We start from the raw sequence: 8,014 nt of genomic DNA on the forward strand, positions 1-8,014 counted from the left end.
AGTTAACCTAAAACAGATAATAATTGCCTCTCTAGCTTGCAGTGTTAGCAGAGATAACTAGGGGTTTGAATGAGCCACAGAGACCAAACTCCATCTCCAGCGGGTCCTGTGTCAAGTATGAAGCATGTTGGTGTGGAGGAAACTTGCACAACTGTTGCCCATCTTGCATCTCTCTTGCAGACAGAGGATTTCAGTCTCCAGGGCTTTTATTCACATAGAGCTCCCTTCCACTGCTCCAAAATACAAGCCCACACAAACATCAGATTGAGCCAAAACAGAAGGCCTGGGAATTCCATGGGTGTGTAGCAGTGCCAGAAGTACCAACAATTTAACAACCTCCTACTATTTATTTTGCTGCATGACTCAAGAACTATCTAGTTCTATCTATCTATCTACTACTATACACACATGCTCACTCACAGCTCAGGGAAATTGGCTGAGTCTGGAATAATGAAACTATACTGTCCATATGGGTAAATGCATTTTTTTTTTAAAGATTTGTATTCTCTCCAGGATTCTGTCAGTTTTCCCTTTATTTCTAACCCTCAGATGCCCTAAGTCATGTTCACACACACTCCAGCGACGTAAGGTTGGACACAGCCCTCTCTAGACCCTGTCACTGCTGCTGCTGCTGCTGGACTAGCCAGAGAGAATTGCTAGGGGGCATTGTCTGTTCTACCTCTGTGGAGTGAAATCATCCACTTACTAGCTCCCCACCACATCATTCCTCCTCCTGTGCTTCAACTCTTAGACTGCTCCATGCTTTGATCAGACACATTCTGCCTGATGACAGGACTGCATGTAACCTGTATTCTCCTGAATCCAGCTTGCCAGTTCCTACTCACCTTATCGGTCCGTGGAACAACTCCATCCATAGCCATCCTCCAGCAGGATAATGTTTCCTAAAGTGAGCACCCCAGCTGAGAGAGGCCAGGGACACAGCATCACACCCAGTAGGAGGGGGCAGAGCCTTTGTTCCAAGGAGAATACAGACAGCATAAGGATTTAGCAGTCCCAGGCTTGACTTCAACCTCCTGCTGTTGCTGCCATTTCCTCAGTCACCTATGAAAAAAGGCAAAGGCTCGATGAGATTCTGCAGTTTTAATTCAGCTTTATCTGCAGACTTATCACAGCCTCCTTCCTCCCAGAATTCCCCCAGATGGGGATTTTGAGTCTTCTGGGCAGGTTTCTTTTCCATTATTAATTTTTGGCTCCCCTGCCAGGGACATCCCAGTCACTTGGCGAGAGACGCAGCCTGAAGAGAAGGGCTTAGGAGAAAAAGGGGAATCTGAAATCAGGCGTTAACTGGAAAGAGGCTAGTGATTAACACCAGAGTTGCATCCAGGAATTTAATCCTTTGGAAAAGAAAAGTTTCCTTTCAAACAACGTTCCTACTGCACTTCCCAAAAAGAGCCCAGGGGAGAACCTCAATATCCAGGCTGTAGCATACCCTCTGACATTCATGGCTGCAAGCAGCCGGCTGAGGGCAAAACGGTTCTCACCTTTGCCTGCCTAGTTACTGGGCTGCCACCCTTCTAACTCAGAGGTCGGCAACCTATGGCGAGCTGATTTTTAGAGGCACTCTGTTGCCAGCCTGTGGTTCTGGCCACTGGCCCCGCTCAGCCCGCTGCCAGCCGGGGGCTCGGCCGCCGGCCCCTTGCCAGCCGGGGGCTCGGCCGCCGGCCCCTTGCCAGCCGGGGGCTCGGCCGCCGGCCCCTTGCCAGCCGGGGGCTCGGCCGCCGGCCCCTTGCCAGCCGGGGGCTCGGCCGCCGGCCCCTTGCCAGCCGGGGGCTCGGCCGCCGGCCCCTTGCCAGCCGGGGGCTCGGCCGCCGGCCCCTTGCCAGCCGGGGGCTCGGCCGCCGGCCCCTTGCCAGCCGGGGGCTCGGCCGCCGGCCCCTTGCCAGACCGGGGCTCGGCCGCCGGCCCCTTGCCAGACCGGGGCTCGGCCGCCGGCCCCTTGCCAGACCGGGGCTCGGCCGCCGGCCCCTTGCCAGACCGGGGCTCGGCCGCCGGCCCCTTGCCAGACCGGGGCTCGGCCGCCGGCCCCTTGCCAGACCGCAGCCTGCCTGGATGAAGGGAACCTCTCTCTCCCAAAAGAAGATAATGTATTTACAGACATTGGAAAACTCAGCAAGGGAAAGCAAGGACAAGACTCACACTAAACTGATAAGATCTGCATTTTAATTTAATTTTAAATGAAGCTTCTTAAACTTTACTTATTTACTTTACAGACAACAATAGTTCAGCTATATAATACAGACTTATAGAGGGAGGCCTTCTAAAAACGTTAAAATGTATTACTGGCACGCAAAACCATAAATCAAGGTAAATAAATGAAGACTTGGCACACCACTTCTGAAAGGTTGCCGACCCCTGCTCTAACTCTTGGCTGGAAACTGCTCTGGGGCACCTGGAACACAGGAACAGAGGTAAGAGAGGCGCTGCTGAACTAGAGCCCCGGGTCTGCCCGCCAGGTCTGGAGAGTTCAGAATTTCAGGCCCTGGCCCCATCCCCTATCAGGGGCTCAGACAAGAAGCCTGCATTCCCCCAGGTCTGAGCTGGCTCTGTGCTTGGCGCGGAGAGCCCCGCCGCACCCTCCAGGAAAACGTGAACCCTTCAACCCCCTTCCTCGGCGGCCAAGAGGGGGCATTATCTCAAGGGGTGAGCGACAGACTTCCAGCCTTTTTTTTTCCCCATCTACCCCACCATAACGTTCTCCAAGCAGATGCTAATAACCAAAGCGCCCCTGGCGCTCCCCGAAATACGACCTGCAGCGGGCGGAGCTTCCCAGCGGCAGGCCGCTGGAATCAGAGCCGAGGGCAAGCCCCTGCCCCTGGGGCCTCTCCCCCGCGGCTCACGCAGAGACCCCGGAGGAGCCAACCTGGCGCCTTTGCAAGAGCAGCGGATCCCGGCTGCCGCAGCCGGGTTTCTCCCGCCCCCTGCGCTGCTGCCCGGAGCGGAGCTGGCAGGTCGCCGCTGAGCGATGCGCGGCCCCGCGGCGCCTTCTCACCCCCCGAGGTCCGGCCATCGGCCTCCGGCGCCCGGCTGCATCTTCGCCCCGCGCTGCTCCCAGGCAGGGGCTTCCCCCGCTCAGCTGCCAGCCGCGGGAGCAGCCGCGGACGGGCTGGGGTCCCCCCGCCCTGCCATGACATCACCCTTCCCGGCTGCCACACGCCTACCTGGGGGAAGCCGTACACCGGGGGGAAGAGAGGAGGAGGAGGAGAGCTTAACCCTTTCCTGCCCCGGCCGGGGAGGAGGGCTGCTGCTGGGCTCTCAGCGGCCCAGTTTTGCCACTGACTCGCTCGGGGGCAAGTAGCGCAACCGCCTTCGGCCTCATCTTCCCCGTCTGTAAAAGGGGTCTGCTGCTGGCGTGCAGCGCGCTGAAGGGGAAGCCTTGGAGCAGGGCCGGGCCTTGCTGCCCCCTGGCTCTCATGGAGGGGAGCTACTTCCTAGTACAAAAAGCTGGGGCAGCTCATAGCCCTCAGGGGTCTGGGTTAGCCCAGCTTGCTAGGTGGAGATGTTGATCCTAAATCCCAGCCACCGCTGCTGGAAGGGGTGGAATGTGGCTGTAGGGAAAATCCCCAAGTAGGTTGCCTCCTGGCCAGCGTTCCCTGCTACCCAAACCATCTTATCACAAGATGGCTCCAGGCACAAGGGGCAGAATTCTTGCTGCCACAGCAAGTCTGCCAGGGGAAAAGCCCCCTTGGGATTCACCTGGTGGATCTGCAGAACAGTCCCAAGTCCTGGGCCCCAGAGTGAGGGAAGAGGATCCAGCACTGCACTTAGATCTGGCTTCAGGGATTGACATACCTTCTGCTGCTTTGGAGTGCAAGAGACTACTTGGATCCAGAATGCAAACAATGTTCTCTATAACTGAGGGCTGTGCTACCCTTAGCTCCAAGGCCAGATTCTCAACTTTAAGCTACCTTTGCACCTCCTATGTTCTGGGCTGGAGTCAGAGCCCAATGTAAATTAGAGCAGCCTCGGTACTGCTCTAATTTACACTGAATCTGTCCACAGCCCCCAAGAGTGTATCCCAGGGGGGAAATCTGCTATTTTAGATCTCATCATGTTGTCAGAGCAGCATACTTTACACCTCAGCACAGCAAAGCCTTAGGTTCCAAGGCTGAGGACCTAAGTTCTCCCACATGACAATGCAAAGCACAACTGCTAGGTCACTTAGCTGACCCACAAGCTCCTACTAGAAGAGTTTGTTTAAAAGGTGGAACACACATGCACACTCCTCACCCTTCGTGTTATCTCCCATTAGAATTGAGATAGAAAAGTCCAATTAGATCATCAGCCCTTGTCAATGCGAAGCTGCCCCACGTAGTGCATTCCTAAGGGTTTTGTCTGGTCCAAACATGAATAACTCCCTCAGTGAGAACTGTGTTCCCTAGTTCTGGTCCAATTGACCTCATTGTGACCTAAATTTTCCTTTGCTCACTCTCATCACTTTCTTTCTACTAATTGAAACCCACCTGAAAGAAACACAGTCAACTTAGAGTTAGACTCTAAAAAGGGGTTAATTTTTGACCAGCTCTACCTTCGAGCAAAAGGGCAATTGAGGGTGGAGGGGGAGTGCTGAAAATATGTTCTGGTTTTTGGCCAGCTCTAGCTTGAAGTAGTTTCAGGTCTATCAATACCCTTATGCCCCTCCAAAACCCTTGCGGGTTTGACAGTCACATTTTCCTATTTTTTAAAATGCTTTTCCCTCTGCACTGTAGCAGCGGGAGAGACTCTCACAAACAACTGATAGTACGGGGCAAAAATGACAAGCTAACTCACTACACAGGGAAACTAGTGAAGCTGTCAATACTCAAACTGCTAACAAGTTCAAAAAGCGGAAAACTGAATGAGAGAATGACGCTGTTCTGGGATCTTTCTGTTCTGGTCATACCAGGTGTCACTTGTAACAACAGTAAGTGCAAACTTTCAGAATTTTCGCTTGCATTTTGTTTTCACTCACTTGTGAATTTCTCAGAAATTTTCCTTTGGCGCTGAAACATCACATGCTTGGTAACAGGCCAAAGGTAAATGGGTTAGAAAATATTTCAGTCCCCAACCTGAAAACTGCCTATCTTAAAGAATTATTCAGATTTGTTTTGGGAAAACATACGATGTGGGGTGAGATTTTCAAAGCTTTCTGCAGAATTTTAACCACACAACTCCCTCTACAATGGATGAGTGTAGTGTGATAGAACTTCCACACTGCTCTGAAAATTCCAACCATGCTAAATAACCACCAACTTCCTTAAAAGTATAAGTAGAGCTGGGCAAATATTGTAAACAAATTTCCAAGTATTACTCCAGACTTTAAAAGAATTTGCTTTGACTGTAGTCACTTTCTGTGACTTTTCTAGCAAAACTAGTTTACTGATTAAAAAAAGGTTGAGAGGTAAATAGCAGTGTCCCCCCCAAGGATCTGAACGGGGACCGGTGCTGTTCAACATACTCATAAATGGTTTTGAAAAAGGGGTAAGCAGTGAGGGGGCAAAGTTTGCAGATGATACAAAATTATTCAAGATAGTGAAGTCCAAAGCTGACTGCGAAGAGTTCCAAAGGGATATTATAAAACTGGCTGACAAAATGGGAGGTGAAATTCAATGTTGATAAAACCAAGGTAATCCACACTGGAAAACATAATCCCAACTAGACATGCAAAATGACAGGTCTAGCTGTTACCACTCAAGAAAGAGATTGGAATCATTGTGGATACTTCTCTGAAAATATCTGCTCAGTGTGCAGCAGCAGTCAAAAAAGCTAACAGAATGTTAGGAACCATTAGTAAAGGAATAGATAAAACAAAATACCATAATGCTACTAAATAAATCCATGGTAAACCCACACCTTGAATACTGTGTGCAGTTCTGGTCACCTCATCTCAGAAAAGATATTAGAATAGGATAAAGTACAGAAAAGGACAAAAATTATTAGAGGTATTAGAGGAACAGCTTCCATACAAGATTAAAAAGACTGGTTTCAGAGTAACAGCCATGTTAGTCTGTATTTGCAAAAAGAAAAGGAGTACTTGTGGCACCTTAGTGACTAACCAATTTATTTGAGCATAAGCTTTCATGAGCTACAGCTCACTTCACCGGATGAAGTGAACTGTAGCTCACGAAAGCTTATGCTCAAATAAATTGGTTAGTCACTAAGGTGCCACAAGTACTCCTTTTCTTTTTATTAAAAAGACTGGGATTGTTCAATTTAGAAAAGAGAGAACTAAGGGTGGATATTATAGTTATAAACCCATTAACAGTCTGGAGAAAGTGTTATTTACCACTTCACATAACACCAGAACCAAAGGTCACCCAATGAAGTTAACAGGTTTAAAACAACAAAAGGAAATACTTCACATAATGCACAATTAGCCTGTGGAACTCATTGCCAGCGGGTGTTGTGAGGCCAAACGTATAAACCAGAGTTCAAAATTAAATAAGTTCATGAAGGACAAGTCTCCCAATGGCTCTTAGCCAAGATGGTTAGTGACACAGCCCCAGGCTTTGGGTGTCCCTAAACCTCTGCTAGAAGCGGAGACTGGATAACAAGGGATGGGTCACTCAATAAGTTGCCCTGTTCTCATTCCCTCTGAAGCATCTGGCACCAGCCCCTGTCAGAAGACAGGATACTGAACTAGATGGACCATTAGTATGATCTAGTAGGCCATTCTTATGTTCTTAGGAAAATAGGTTCTGTATTCTATTCCTAATTCCTGGGAGCATCAAATCCCCCTGACATATTCTTTGTTAGATTTAGTGACCTAATTTATCTATTTCTCCGTGTGATTCAAGATATCCTCAAAATAGTTTTCCCAGCTTGGAGACAAGGATTTTGCTCTTTACCCCTTCCCATCCTATCCGAAAATCACAAAAACATGGATTTCAAATACAGGCATTAGCAAAAAGCTTTTGACAGACTAATCTTGCTAACATTCCTTTTACTAATATGTAAAAAAAACAGCAGCTTGCTACCAAATAGCAAATACTCCATAATCATAGTCCTATCTTTAAATCTGTCTTAGCAAAAGCTGACAGGTGGGCAGAAGTTTAGTACTAATTGCGCAATTACTCTAATGTAATACTGATCATAAGATGCTGTGAGCCTAAAAGTGTCTTAAAATTATCACCCAAATGCAGTAATTATAACTCATTTGCTCAATTTTTCACCAAACCAGACCTTGCCAAGAGTAAAATTACATTAGTACTGAGCAATTACTGCAAAAATTGCAAAAGCAGGCAAGCTATTGTGTTTAAGAACTTTCAAGGACTGAAGAGAAGACTGGAAGAAGTCTCTTCCATCTCTATGATTTTCTGCAAGCAATTTTATCTGATGTTGTATTGTTATGCATCGCTTATGTTTTTTGTTGTTTTCTTTTTAAAAACAATTCCCATTTAATCCTCCTCCAGTGACTTAGCATTTTGTTTAAAAAATACCCTGTTCCTTTTAAAATAAAATCTCTCAACTCTCCCCTCAAAATACAATAAATGAAGTTACAGAAGGGGGAAAATTGATAGAATCCATACAGTCAAACTCATTCAAATGACAGAGAATCTAGCAAGCTGGTCATTGCAAAACTCTAAATTCCATGTACTGCATTTCACGGCAGAGATTATGCTCACAAAATAGACTTGGAATGAAAGAACAGGCTGACACATGTTTCTGAAGTCTTTCTTGGGAGGTGTGAAGGGGGACTGTGAAGCACAGAGATGCAAATATTCATTTCTGTTCTTTATTGAGGCAATTAAATAGTAATTTCTTTGTAAAGGTAATGCTGCCCCCCTGTGGCCACTTGGGCAAGAATATTTTTCAAGTAAATCAGATTTGACATTAACAGCATGGTACATTTTGGAGGGCAAGTAGCTAACCACTGCTTATTTAACACTGATAATCCACATATAGGCATGGCAGCACAGCAAGTAGGAAGCACATCAAGAAGGTAATATGTTTAGAGAGTGAAAAATGTGATTGTGTTGTTTCCCTAGTGCTAGCTCCCCAACAAGTGTGACTGGTA

The 8,014-nt window shown here is 47.9% G+C and overlaps 1 protein-coding gene across 2 annotated transcripts in view; it reads right to left on the bottom strand.

Moving 5' to 3' along the window:
- STARD8 (StAR related lipid transfer domain containing 8) overlaps nt 1-3,146 on the bottom strand; it is a 144,276-nt gene extending 141,130 nt beyond the window's left edge. Inside the window, exons 1-2 of one of the 2 annotated variants that reach the window (XM_048865023.2) lie at nt 3,011-3,146; nt 846-1,062 (exon numbers count right to left, since the gene is read on the bottom strand). The gene's annotated coding sequence lies outside the window, so the exon portion shown is untranslated. Of the gene's footprint in view, nt 1-845; nt 1,063-2,881; nt 2,987-3,010 lie in introns of those variants that run through there. The other variant, XM_075132463.1, reaches the window with a different exon arrangement.
- Nucleotides 3,147-8,014: the final 4,868 nt, after the last annotated feature.

Source organism: Caretta caretta, chromosome 9, assembly GCF_965140235.1.
Source record: "Caretta caretta isolate rCarCar2 chromosome 9, rCarCar1.hap1, whole genome shotgun sequence".
In the NCBI taxonomy this organism is placed as follows: domain Eukaryota; kingdom Metazoa; phylum Chordata; order Testudines; family Cheloniidae; genus Caretta; species Caretta caretta.